Source organism: Arachis hypogaea, chromosome 1 (assembly GCF_003086295.3).
Source record: "Arachis hypogaea cultivar Tifrunner chromosome 1, arahy.Tifrunner.gnm2.J5K5, whole genome shotgun sequence".
Taxonomy (NCBI): domain Eukaryota; kingdom Viridiplantae; phylum Streptophyta; class Magnoliopsida; order Fabales; family Fabaceae; genus Arachis; species Arachis hypogaea.
In genome coordinates this window covers 50698465-50713240 of record NC_092036.1, presented here as the reverse complement: position 1 = coordinate 50713240, position 14776 = coordinate 50698465, and the positions used below count along the sequence as shown (strand labels likewise).

At 37.8% G+C, this 14776-nt stretch overlaps 1 non-coding gene across 1 annotated transcript; it reads right to left on the bottom strand.

Annotated features, from left to right (window-relative positions):
- Positions 1-13936: 13936 nt before the first annotated feature.
- LOC112715941 (small nucleolar RNA R71) lies at positions 13937-14040 on the bottom strand. The gene has a single exon (XR_003160072.1). It is a non-coding gene; the product is annotated as a small nucleolar RNA R71 (small nucleolar RNA).
- Between the last annotated feature and the right edge of the window lie 736 nt (positions 14041-14776).

Below are 14776 nucleotides of genomic sequence, written 5' to 3'. Positions count from 1 at the left end.
GAATTTAAACAAAAGACAGTAAACAGCAATCAGTAGAAGAATAGAAGATGACTTGAATTGAAATAGATCTCAAATAGAAGAGTAAACTTGCTTGAAGAAGCAAACAGCAAATGAACCAAACTTAAATTGCAGACTCTCACTAAGAGAGTAAAGATCTCAAGGGTTAAGAGACTAGAAAATAAGTCTAGATCTCAATTCCTTCCTTGATCCAACCAAGAACAATTGAAGAAGCAGTAAAGATGAAAATCAGAGAGAAACTTAGAACCAAATCACAAATCCTTGAATTATGCAGAAAAATAAAACAGAGAGATCTCAAGGTGAGATTGAAATAGAATTCCTTCAATTCTCAACCTGAGATTCAAAAACAAAAAGTAGAGAGTGAAGAAGTAAGAACAAAGAAGAAGAGAATTCAATTCTCAATCCCCCAAAACTAAAATCTAAAATTCAGCTCCCAAAATAAAAATCTCTAAAAGATCAAAAGTGAAAATAACAAAATGGCTCCCCCAAAAGTTTTTTTCTAACTCAAACTAACTTCTATTTATACACTTCCTATTTTTGGATTTTAGAATTTGGAGTGGGCTTTTCAATTTGGTGAAGATTTTAATTTAATTGGAATTTTGGTTGAATTTTTTATCATGGGCCACACTCCCAGTAGAGTGCTTGGTTGGTGACAAGAGCACCGCATTTCCCTTTGCTAGCCTTCCAATTTTGTGCGACACAACTCCTTGGGCGCGCATCAGGGAAATGCTTGGTGATTGGCAAGAGCGCAGCATCCATGCTGCCTTGCCAAGTCTTGTACGCACACTATTTCTCCCTGGACCTTGTCAAATTGTTGCGCCAAGCTTCCCTGGCCATGTCAAGTTGCTAGCAAAATAAGGAGGGTAGCGCTAGGTGATTGGCAAGAGCGCTACATCCCTCTCCTTGTTAATGAGGCTCCAGGTTCGAACCCCCTTGGAGCCTTGTTACTGATTTTCTTTGTGAAGGAGTGTAGTGCCTTTTTCTTGCCTTTCATGAACCTCCCAAGTTCGAATCCTTGCCACACCACTCTAGCTAATTTCTTTTGCAAGCCTTGTAGTGTGAGTTCCCTAGTTCGATTCCTTGTGAGTGCATTTTGGCCAATTTCGGCTTATTTTCCTTTGTGAGTAGCGCTCTCTCCTTCCCTTAGGTGCATGGTTCGAACCTTGTGGCCTTCACTAACCAACATTGCACCTTGTATTTATTTTGTGCCAAGCCTGATAAAGTTAATGGCATTAACCGAGCATTGAGTTTCTTCCCTTGCTTCCTTGGTGCTCGGTTAACAAGGAGAGCACAACATCTATGCTTTGCTTCCTTGGCCTTGAGTAGCGCTCCTTTGGAGAGCTCTGAGCTCTTGGAGAGAGTGCTATGGCTTTCCCTCTTCAATGTGCCACGCTTTTCTCTTCCTTGGGCCATGGTTCTTAGGCTACACTTTCTTATTTTCTTCTTTTCTTCACCTACAAGTAATCAAAACAACCAATCAAAGTATCACCAAATTCACAAGATTTAAAATTCATTCAAAACTCAATTAATTTTAGCTTAAACCTCATGATTTTGTGTCAAATAAAGGATGGTTGATTGATTCAATAAAACCATGCAATTCCTCTCCAAATTACTTACTTACAATGCAAGAAAATGCATAAATCCTAATGAAACAAGTGAAAAATGCTTGCAAAGCTAGCATATGATGACTTGTCATCACAATACCAAATTTAAACCTTGCTTGTCCCCAAGCAAGCATCAAACAGAAGAGAAAATGGAATGAAACAGAGAAGTATGCATATCCTTATTTAGCAAATAGTTGAACTTGGTTCATGGGGTTTTATGCAGACAATGATAGCTCATTTATTAAGTGTTGTTACATAAGATATGTTTCCTCAAAGGTTCACTAAGGTTGCTGCTATAATGTTTCACTTTTGCTTGTTCCCTTGCTCATTTTTCTTTCCTTAATTTGCTTAAAGAGCTTATTATTCATTGAAGGCTTGGTGGCAAATGTTGCAGCAGCTTTAGGCTTAGTTTTGCTCAACATTCCTTCACCACAGACACATGGCTCACCTTTTCTTCCTAGGATCATTGATGCCCAGCATCTCTTTGGACCACTAAGTGTTTTGTAGCTAGGTTGCTCTTGATGGTGGACTTTTGGTTGGCAATCCCAAATCAGTTGATTCAAGTGGCCAAGTTTCAAAATACTCCTCGTACTTGTCCAAGTATATCCTAGTACATAAACACCACAGGCATATGTCCTAGGGTCCAAGCTATTGGTGTCTAGCCTTATTGTTTGTTTCTTCGCCAATTCTTGGCTTTATCCTTTTCTTTTCTTTTTGTTTTGATTCATTCTCAGGGGATTTCTATTAATAGCAGACTTTATAGCAGCAAGCTAATTCATATTTCAAGGAACGTGTCATTATGCAGTATTTATTTTATGAGCTAACAATTGAATCAAACAAATACCACCACCAACTTTCATTCACACTTCTACAACATTGGATATTCACTTTCTAATTCAAACATTTTTCTTCTATTCAAGCAGAAAGAAAACAAAACAAAGCTCAAGCTAATGATGGATGACAATTATTATGCAGATCACTTTCAAGCTAACTACTCAAAACATAAAAATGCAGAACAAAGAGCAATTGGAGGCATATCATGTTTCAGACATACATCTTTTTTATTTAATTTGAAATTATGAAAAAACTTCACCACCTTTTAGTTGTTATGTCCCTGGTTGTTGCTTGATTTTCCCTTCTTCTTCTTTCTCTTCCAGAGCTTGGAATAGTCCTGAGCTTCTTCACCAAGGCACCTTCTATCCCAGATATAGTCTATGAGACCTGAGAGTCCTGCTGCCTCCAATCTTTGATGCATCCATGATGAATGCATCTCGGTCTTTGCCCTCTGACGGTCTCTTAACTCTTGGCATTGCTCAAATGGTTTGGTTTGTGGATTCAATGCTGGCATGCTATGGGTCAAATAATCTAACTTTGCTTGTGTATCCTCATCATACTCTATTCTATTTGTGTGCCTACTTTCTTCAATGGTATGATGTATATTCTTCCACTGATACAAGTTGTGAGTATATTCCCCATACTTAGCTTGATTCAAATACAATTTATCATATGATTCATTAAAATCTTTTGATTATTCCTTCAGCTCTTCAAGAATTCTTGTTTGAAATTCTTGTTGTTGGGCCATCATTTGCTGCTGCCAAGCCTCTTGTTGATCCATCATTTATCACTGCCAAGCCTCTCTTTCCTCTCTATCCTTCAAAGATTGCTCCTACTGCCTCATGAAATGTTGAGACATTTCCTCAATTATTCTCTGTATTTGACTCAAGTCCAATGCATCAGGAACTTGATCCCCCTCCACTTGTGGTCTTCTTCTTCTACTTTGAGTTCTTCCTTCCTCTAAATCATCATCTTCACTAGCACCTTCCATGCTTCTTTTTGTGATTCCCTTTCCTCTTATTACCCTCTCTGTGTCTTCATCTTCAAAGAGCACCCCAGCCCTATTGCATAGCCTTAGAATGGTGCTTGGATTACCAAGCCTGCTTGATTTGTTTGTGCTTTCAGCCGTCTCCTGAATACTGTCGGCTATGAGTTGTGAGAGGTTGATTTTTCCTCCATGTAGGATGTAGTATGTCAAGAGTGCTCGCTTGACTGTGACCGATGAGGTGTTTTCCGTAGGGAGTATAGATCTCTTTACTATCTCATACCATTCCTTGGCCTTAGGAGTGAGATCTATTCTTTTCAAGTGGCTTGGGGCTCCCTTTGAGTTTCTTTCCCAGTCTGTGCCTTCCAAACAGATCCCCTGTAGAATCTCATCAAGGTCATTCTCTCCCTACATTCTATCTTCGAAACTAAGCTCTCCATAGGTTATTTTCCTCAACTGAGGACTCTCATGACTGTGGCTGTGCTAAAATCCACTTCAACACCTCTGACAAAGCTTTTATAAGGAGGGCTGTCTGCACTTTCTTTCACAGCATTTGCATAAAATTCTCGTACCATAACTGCACTAATGTCAGTGAGAGGTGCACATAGAAGTTCCCATCTCCTTTCCTTGGTAATTTGCCTTATGATGGGATATTCCCCCCCTCAAGTAGAAGCCCATATCAGGAATGACATGCTTTGATTTCATAAGCCTACGATATCTTTCTTCATGATACTGAGATTTAAATTTCTTTGCATCATAGGTTGGAGGTTCGGTCACCATGGGCTCTTTTCCTTTTCTTCTACTAGAGCTTGATAGAGCCATGAGTTTAGAAAGAAAGAAGAATCAAGGATGAGCTTTGGGGGAGGTGACGTTCGTTTTTGTTGTGAAAGGAGTGGAGAATGATGTGTTGTTTGGGGAGGAGGGTTGTTAACCGTGTTTGTGGGATAGAAGAAGAGTGGACTAAATGCTTGTATAGCTTATGAAGTGTCTCAAGATATTTATAGACAAGGTATCAAGTCTTCACACAACACCACAAGTGAGGAGAGAGTTCAGTTATGTGAAGGAAGGGTGGAGATTGAGCAAATTTTGTGGGGAGCTTAAGGCACGGACGGCTTTCATGCATAGTTGGAGGTTGACAAGGATTGCTCCCCTATTGGATGCATGTGGTTTGGCCTCCAAGAGCTCCAAGCATGCAGATTTTTGTTTCCAAGAATGCACTATTCCCTAGGTACATGTGACTCTTTTTCTCTTTGTCCTACCCGTGCATGCATTCCACATTGTCCTCTTTTCAATCTTCTTTGTCCTATACAATTAAATTAAAGAATTGGTAAGCATTGGACATAAAGTATGGCACGGTGGTGTAGTGCTAAATAAAATAAGATTTTTGCATGTTCCTTGTGTACAATTGACCAACTATACTCCTTAGATTTTGGACAAAAATTTGGTGGACACCAAACTTGTTCTCTGCTAAGGGATCCATATAAAATGCAATTAATATTCATCATAATTGGTACATTTATCATAAGGAACATTTTATTTTCTACCATAAACTCCTAAAATGAAGCTATGTACGGCTCATCTATTCATAATTTTGATCCTCTGAGCAAAATGGTTTCTCTGAGGTTAAGTGTATATGCAGACACCAAACTTAATGTTTGGCTATATACTCCATTAAAATGAATAAGCATATAGTCTAAGAAGACTTGAAAAACTATTTTGGAGTGCCTTCAGGCACCCCAAACTTAGAAATCTAGCATATACTTCAATACAATGCATGCAATTATCATGTATGCTCATGAGAATTCATATTCATGATAGAAGGACCATTGATTATTGAAATTAAATTGAAACAAGAATATTAAATCATGGGTTGCCTCCCATGTAGCGCTCTTTTATTGTCACTAGCTTGACATTGGACCCTCATTAGGGTGGTTGATGACAGTGATGTCTCAGCTTGTCTCCTCTCACAGTAAGCTTCCTTCCAATGCCTTGATGTTCAATTTATGCATGCTCTAGTGAGAGAATCCTGTTGATAATGTAGTAGTCATCAGCTTGTTGATTTGTCCCCAACTATTGATAAATTAGCTGCACTTTATCTCCCTTTGAAAATCCTTCAGTTGGGATCTTTTTATTTTTTCACCCTCTTGGACCCTTTTTCTTGCTTATCTTTGCTTTTCTTGATGATTTTTCTCCTTTGATAGTGAGCTGTGTTTTGGAGTCTGTCTTCTCAGTGGCTAACACCTCGCTTTCTTCTTGATTCTTCTCATCATTTAGTGCAGTCTCATTCTCCTCTTCGTTTGCCTTGCTGCTTGTCTCTTGCTTTGGAGGAGGATTGATGAATGTCTTGTTGATTTCTTCCTTCCACTGCAAGTCTTTTTTGTCAGCCTCCCTGCAGTTTTTCTTTCTATCAATGTGTTATGTTTCTGGAAAGATATTCAAGGTGATGCTTTCATCATGCATTCTGAGGGTCAGCTCCCCTTACTCCACATCTATAATAGCTCTCGCTGTAGCCAAGAATGGTCTTCCAAGTATAATAGAATCACCTCCATCTTCATCTGAGTCTAAGACCACAAAATCTATAGGGAATATGAATTTGTCCACCTTGACTAGAAGGTTTTCAATCACACCCCTGGGACATATCACCGACTTGTCCACCAATTCTAGAGACATCTGTATTGGCTTCACTTCCTCTATGCACAGCTTTTTCACCAAAGAAGAGGGCATTAGATTGATACTCGCCCCTAAATCACACATTGCCCCGTTGATGATCATACTGCCAATGGTACAAGGCAAATAAAACTTCCAGGGTCTTCAAGTTTAGGGGGAAGCCCTTTCTGGATTAATGCAATGCATTCTTCAGTGAGCAATATAGTTTCCTTCTCATGCCAACTTCTCTTTTTGTTGATAAGCTCCTTCAGAAACTTCACATATAGAGGTATCTGCTCTAATGCCTCAGCCAGAGGGATGTTAATCTCTAATTTCTAGAAGACTTCAAGGAATTTAGGGAAGTGTTAGTCCTTAGTCTCCTTGTTGAATCTTTGGAAATATGGCAATGGAGGTGTGAAAGTTCTTACTCCCTGCCTTTGTATCTTGGTTGGCTCTTCCATTGCTTCTTTCCCTTTTCTTGAGATTTGTGGCTGCTTCTTTCCCTCTTCAGGCTTCTTTTGGTCATCCTTTTCTTTAAGCTTCTCTGAAGTTTACTTGCTTGTTGTCACTTCTTTGTTGTTGGCTTCCTCTTTCTCTGTTGGCTTTTTTTTGCTTTTCATAGGCTTCTTGGTTGCTTCTTCATTTTTCACCAAGATCTTTCCACTCCTTAGCTGTATAGCTTTGCACTCTTCTTTTGGATTAGGAATGGTGTCACTTGGTAATGAGCTTGATGGCCTTTCAATCATAGCTTGCTTGGAAAGTTGTCCAATCTGCCTTTCTATGTTTCTTATAGAAGCTTGATTGTTCTTGTTTGTGAGTTCTTGCTGTTTCATTATTTTCTCCATCAATATCTCCAAGTTGGACATTCTCTGAGTGTCTTGTAGGATTTGTGGTTGGTTATGAGCTGATGATGAGGGTGGATGATAGTTGTTGTGGTTGGTGGCTGGGTTATTAGATGGATAATGGTTGGAATTGGGGTAAGTGTTTTGGGGTTTTCTATATGAATTTTGGTTATTGTTCTGCTGGTTGTAGTTCTGGTTGTTTCTTGAGTTGTTTTGGCTTGAATTCATTTGCCATGGTTGCCGGTTCTGGTTGTGGCTATCTCCCCATCTAAGGTTTGGGTGGTTCTTCCATGAGGGATTATAGGTGTCACCATAAACCTCACTTGAGCCAGAACCTTGGTTGTGCACATATTGAATTTTTTCTTGCTGTTGATCATCTTGATTCTCTTCATTTTACACCCATGTGGTTGATGGTTGCCTTGTATTTATTTCTGTAACTTGGAGGCTATCAATCCTCTTGGCCATTTACTCAAATTATTGCTGAATTTGCTGCTGCATCATTTTGTTTTGAGCTAGTATTGAGTCCACTCCTTCCAACTCTAGCACTCCTTTCCTTTGTGATGGTTGGCGCTGCCTTTGATGAGCAAAGAAATATTGGTTGTTAGCCACCATATCAATAAGATTTTGGGCCTCCTCTGCAGTTTTCATGAGTTGCAAAGAGCCTCCAGCGGAGTGATATAGTGCCTCTTGAGCTTTCAATGTCAAGCCTTCATAGAAATTCTGCAATATGTCCCATTTATTGAACATTTCAGGGGGACACTTCCTAATTAGAGCCTTGTATCTCTCTCATGCCTCATATAGAGATTCAACATCCAATTGTGTGAATGTTTGCACTTCAGTCTTCAATCTAATAATCCTCTGAGGTGGGTAAAATTTGGCAAAGAACTTGCTCACTAGATCTTTCCAAGTGTTGATGCTCTCTCTTGGAAATATCTCCAACTATTGAGTAGCTTTGTCTCTGAGAGAGAATGGAAATAATAACAGCTTGTAGATGTTAGGATGCACACCATTAGATTTGACAGTATCACAAATCCTCAGAAAAGTGGATAAGTGTTGGTTTGGATCTTCAAGTGGCCCTCTTCCAAAGGAGCAGTTATTTTGAACTAAGGTGATGAGTTGTGGCTTCAATTCAAAGTTATTTGCGTTGACATTTGGGGTAAGGATGCTACTCCCACAATGTCTAGGATTTGCAAATGTATAAGAAGCCAAAGCTCTCCTCTGAGGTGGATTGTTGTTGTTGGCCACTCCTTCTTGATTGGCATTAGAAGTGTTCCCTTCCATTTCTTGGTATTCTTCCTCAAGAACTTCTTCACCAATGACTCCCTTCCCTCTGGCTTCTCTTCTTATTCTTCTCAAAGTTCTTTCGTCAAGATCACCAGAGTTAGGAACTTCTCTTCTTGCCTCTGTCATACAAACAAAGCACAAGAAACACACAAAACCAGAAAACCACTAACACTTCACTCTATTGCTAGAGTGAAGTTTTGGTTAGCTTAAGCAAAAATTCAAACAGTTACTGTGTTAGTTAAGAATTAAAGATAAAGGAAAGAAAAAGTGCTTAATCTAGACCACCACCTTACTTAATCATTGTCAATCTAATCAATCCCCGGCAATGGTGCCAAAAACTTGATGGTGTATTTTTGGAAAATTAGATTTCCAACACATGAATCTAACAGGCAAGTGTCGCATCAAGTAATAATAACTCAATTGAGTGAGGTCGATCCCACAGGGATTGAAGGATTGAGCAATTTTAGTTTAGTGGTTGATTTAGTCCAGCAGACAAGAGTTGATTTGAGTGATTTGTATCTGACAGAAGCTAAATTACATGAAATGTAAAGGGAGAGGGGAAGTTGACAAGAATTTAAAGTGCAGAAGAATTAAAGAGCTGAATCTTAAAGAATAAGTAAAGTAAATCAGTAGAGATGAAAATTAGTAGAGAAACTTAGATCCAAATCACAAATCCTTGAATTATGTAGAAAAATAAAATAGAGAGATCTCAAGGTGAGATTGAAACAGAATTCCTTCAATTCTCAACCTGAGATTCAAAAACAAAAAGTAGAGAGTGAAGAAGTAAGAACAAAGAAGAAGAGAATTCAATTCTCAATCCCCCAAAACTAAAATCTGAAATTCAGCTCCCAAAATAAAAATCCCTAAAAGATCAAAAGTGAAAATAACAAAATGGCTCCCCCAAAAAAGTTTTTTTCTAACTCAAACTAACTTCTATTTATACACTTCCTATTTTTGGATTTTAGAATTTGCAGTGGACTTTTCAATTTGGTGAAGATTTGAATTTAATTGGAATTTTGGTTAAATTTTTTTATCATGGGCCACACTCCCAATAGAGTGCTCGGTTGGTGACAAAAGCACTGCATTTCCCTTTGCTAGCCTTCCAATTTTGTGTGACACAACTCCTTGGGCGTGCATCAGGGCAATTCTCGGTGATCGGCAAGAGCACAGAATCCATGCTGCCTTGCCAAGTCTTGTACGCGCACCATTTCTCCCTGGACCGTGTCAAATTGTTGCGCCAAGCTTCCCTAGCCATGTCAAGTTGCTAGCAAAACAAGGAAGGTAGCACTAGGTGATTGGCAAGAGAGCTACATCCCTTTCCTTATTAATGAGGCTCCAGGTTCGAACCCCCTTGGAGCCTTGTTGCTGATTTTTTTGTGAAGGAGTGTAGCGCCTTTTTCTTGGCCTTTATGAACCTCCCAAGTTCGAATCCTTGCCACACCACTCTAGCTAATTTCTTTTGCAAGCCTTGTAGTGTGAGTTCCCTAGTTCGATTTCTTGTGAGTGCATTTTGACCAATTTTGGCTTATTTTCATTTGTGAGTAGTGCTCTCTCCTTCCCTTAGGTACATGGTTCGAACCTTGTGGCTTTCACTAACCAACATTGCACCTTGGATTTATTTTGTGCCAAGCCCGATAAAGTTAATGGCATTAACTGAGCATTGAGTTTCTTCCCTTGCTTCCTTAGTGCTCGGTTAACAAGGAGAGCACAGCATCCATGCTTTGTGATGAGCGGATAATTTATACGCTTTTTGGCATTATTTTTAGGTAGTTTTTAGTAGGATCTAGCTACTTTTAAGGATGTTTTCATTAGTTTCTATGTTAAATTCACATTTCTGGACTTTGCTATGAGTTTGTGTGTTTTTCTGTGATTTCAGGTATTTTCTGGGTGAAATTGAGGGACCTGAGCAAAACTTTGATAAAAGGCTGACAAAGGACTGCTGATGCTGTTGGATTCTGACCTCCCTGCACTCGAAATGGATTTTCTGGAGCTACAGAACTCCAAATAGCGTGCTCTTAATGGCGTTGGAAAGTAGACATCCAGAGCTTTTCAGCAATATATAATCATCCATAATTTATTCAAGATTAGATGACGTAAAGAGCGCCAGTTCCATGCTACATTCTAGAGTCAAACGCCAAAAACACGTCACGAACCAGAGTTGAACGCCAGAAACACGTTACAACTTGGCGTTCAACTCCAAAAGAAGCCTCTGCACGTGTAAAGCTCAAGCGTAGACCAAGCACACACCAAGTGGGCCCCGGAAGCGGATTTCTGCATCAATTACTTACTCTTGTAAACCCTAGTAGCTAGTCTAGTATAAATAGCACATTTTACTATTGTATTATACGTCTTTTGACAATATAGTCTCTTGACCATTCGGTCCTTCTCCCTATTTCCGAATTCATATCACGTTTTTGGGGGCTGGCCATTCGGCCATGCTTGGACCTTCATCACTTATGTATTTTCAACGGTGGAGTTTCTACACACCATAGATTAAAGGTGTGGAGCTCTGTTGTACCTCGAGTTTTAATGCAATTACTACTATTTTCTATTCAATTCAGTTTATTCCTGTTCTAAGATATTCGTTGCACTTCAACATGATGAATGTGATGATCCATGACACTCATCATCATTCTCACCTATGAACGCGTGACTGACAACCACTTCCGTTCTACCTTAGACGGGCGCATATCTCTTGGATTCCTTGATCAGAATCTTCGTGGTATAAGCTAGAATTGATGGCGGTATTCATGAGAATCCGGAAAGTCTAAACCTTGTCTGTGGTATTCCGAGTAGGATTCAGGGATTGAATGACTGTGACGAGCTTCAAACTCGCGATTGTTGGGCGTGATGACAAATGCAAAAGAATCAATGGATTCTATTCCGACATGATCGAGAACCGACAGATGATTAGCCGTGCTGTGGCAGAGCATTTGGACCATTTACACTGAGAGGATGGGATGTAGCCATTGACAACGGTGATGCCCTACATACAGCTTGCCATGGAAAGGATTAAGAAGGATTGGATAAAAGTAGTAGGAAAGCAGAGATTCAGAAGGAACACTGCATCTCCATACACTTATCTGAAATTCCCACCATTGAATTACATGAGTAACTCTATCTTTATTTTACATTTCATTTATTATTATTATTCAAACACTCCATAACTATTTATTATTCTCCTAACTGAGAATTTAAAGATGACCATAGTTTGCTTCATACCAACAATCTCCGTGGGATCGACCCTTATTCACGTAAGGTTTATTACTTGGATGACCCAGTGCACTTGCTGGTTAGTTGTGCGAAGTTGTGAAGAAAGTGCTGAGTTATAAACGTGCATACCAGGTTGAATGCCATTATTAGAGACTACAATTTCATGCACCAAGTTTTTGGCGCCATTGCCAGGGATTGTTCGAGTTTGGACAACTGACGGTTCATCTTGTTGATCAGATTAGGTAATTTTCTTTTTGCTTTATTTTTAAAAATTTATCCCTATTTTCAAAAATAAATAAATAAATAAATAAATAATTATTCTATGACTTCAAAATTTTTAAGAATAGATTCTAGAGTTTCATGTAACATGTTGAAGCCTGGCTGGCTGTAAAGCCATATCCAAATCCCTTTGGAATGAGACTTCAACTAATCACCTCAATGCATGTAATGCCATCCTAAAGCTGGCTGGCTATTAAGCCATGTCCAACCCTTGGATTGGAGATTTAGGCTCACATTGAAAGATTCTTGGAATTTTTCTTAAAATTTTTGAAATTCTTATTTTCTTTTTCCTATATGTTTTCGAAAAAATATATATATATATATAGAAAATACAAAAAATCATAAAATCATAAAAACCAAAAATATTTTGTGATTCTTATTTGAGTCTTGTGTCATGTTTTAAGTTTGGTGTCAATTGCATATTCATCTTGTTCTTGCATTTTTCGAAAATTCATGCATTCATAGTGTTCTTCATGATCTTTAAGTTGTTCTTGGTAAGTCTTCTTGTTTGATCTTTAAATTTTCTTGTTTTGTGTTGTATGATGTTTTTTTATGTGTATTTTTGCATTCATAGTGTCTAAGCATTAAAGATTTCTAAGTTTGGTGTCTTGCATGTTTTCTTTGCATCAAAAATTTTCAAAAATATGTTCTTGATGTTCATCATGATCTTCAAAGTGTTCTTAGTGTTCATTTTGACATTCATAGTGTTCTTGCATGCATCATGTGTTTTGATCCAAAATTTTCATGTTTTGGGTCATAATTGTGTTTTTCTTTCTCATCATTAAAAATTCAAAAATAAAAAAAAATATCTTTTCTTTTTTCTCTCAAAATTTTGAAAATTTGAGTTGACTTAGTCAAAAATTTTTAAAACTTAGCTATTTCTCATAAGTCAAGTCAAATTTTCAAATTTAAAAATCTTATCTTTTCAAAACTTTTTCAAAAATCAAATCTTTTTCATTTTTCCTACTTTTTTTCGAAAATTTTTAATTTGAATTTTAAAATCTTTTTCTTATCTTTATTTCAAAATTTCAAAAACTTTACTAACAATTAATGTGATCGATTCAAAAATTTGAAGTTTGTTACTTTTTTGTCAATAAAGGTTCAATCTTTAAATTCTAGAATCATATCTTTTAGTTTCTTGTTAGTCAAGTAATCAATTTTAATTTTAAAAATCAATTCTTTTTCAAAACATCTTTTCTATCATATCTTTTTCAAAAATTTGGTTTTAAAATATCTTTTCTAACTTCTTATCTTCTTATCTTTTCAAAATTGATTTTCAAATCTTTTCCAACTAACTAATTAACTCTTTGCTTGTTACTTATCTTTTTTAAAATCACCTAACTACTTTTCCCTCTTTAATTTTCGAAAATCATCTCTCTCTTTTTCAAAATTCTCTTAATTAATTAATTATTTCAAATTTTAATTTTAATGTTATTTCTTTCTTTATTTTCCGAAAACCATTAACTCCTTTTTAAAATTTATTTTCAATTTCTCTCTCTCTCATCTTCTTTTATTTATTTATTTATTTACTAACACTTCTCTTCATCTCAAGAATCTGAACCTATCTTCACCCTTGTGTTTAGATTCTTCATTCTTCTTCACTCTTATTCCCTTTCTTCTTTTACTAACATAAAGGAATCTCTATACTGTGACATAGAGGATTCCTCTTCCTTTTCTGTTCTCTTCTTTCTCATATGAGCAGGAACAAGGAAAAAGGCATTCTTGTTGAAGCTGACCCTGAACCTAAAAGGACTCTGAAGAGGAAACTAAGAGAAGCTAAAATACAACAATCAAGAGACAACCTTACTGAAATTTTTGAACAAGAAAAGGATATGGCAGCCGAACCCAACAACAATAATGCAAGAAGGATGCTTGGTGATTACACTACACCTACTTCCAAGTTTGATGGAAGAAGCATCTCAATCCCTACCATTGGAGCAAACAATTTTGAGCTAAAACCTCAACTAGTTGCTCTAATGCAACAGAACTGCAAGTTTTATGGACTTCCATCAGAAGATCCCTACCAATTTTTAACTGAGTTATTGCAGATCTGTGAGACTGTTAAGACTAATGGAGTAGATCCTGAAGTCTACAGGCTCATGCTTTTTCGTTCTGCTGTAAGAGACAGAGCTAAAACATGGTTGGACTCACAACCTAAGGATAGCCTGGACTCTTGGGATAAGCTGGTCATAGCCTTCTTGGTTAAATTCTTTCCTCCTCAAAAGCTGAGCAAGCTTAGAGTGGATGTTTAGACCTTCAAGCAAAAAGATGGTGAATCCCTCTATGAAGCTTGGGAAAGATACAAGCAGATGACCAAAAAGTGTCCTTCTGACATATTTTCAGAGTGGACCATGATAGATATATTCTATTATGGTCTGTCTGAGTTCTCTAAGATGTCACTGGACCATTCTGCAGGTGGATCCATTCACCTAAAGAAAACGTTTGCAGAAGCTCAGGAACTTATTGAAATGGTTGCAAATAACCAATTCATGTACCCTTCTGAGAGGAATTCTGTGAATAATGGGATGCCTCAGAGGAAGGGAGTTCTTGAAATTGATGCTCTGAATGCCATATTGGCTCAGAACAAAATGTTGACTCAGCAAGTCAACATGATTTCTCAAAGTCTGAACGGATGGCAAAATGCATCCAACAGTACTAAAGAGGCATCTTCTGAAGAAGAAGCTTATGATCCTGAGAACCCTGCAATGGCAGAGGTAAATTACATGGGTGAACCTTATGGAAACACCTATAATTCATCATGGAGAAATCATCCAAATTTCTCATGGAAGGATCAACAAAAGCCTCAACAAGGCTTTAATAATGGTGGAAGAAACATGTTTAGCAATAGCAAGCCTTTTCCATCATCTTCTCAGCAACAGACAAAGAATTCTAAGCAGAGAACCTCTAACATAGCAAATATAGTCTCTGATCTGTCTAAGGCCACTTTAAGCTTCCTGAGTGAAACAAGGTCCTCCATCAGAAATTTAGAGGCACAAGTGGGCCAGCTGAGTAAGAAAGTCACTGAAACCCCTCCTAGTACTCTCCCAAGCAATACTGAAGAGAATCCAAAA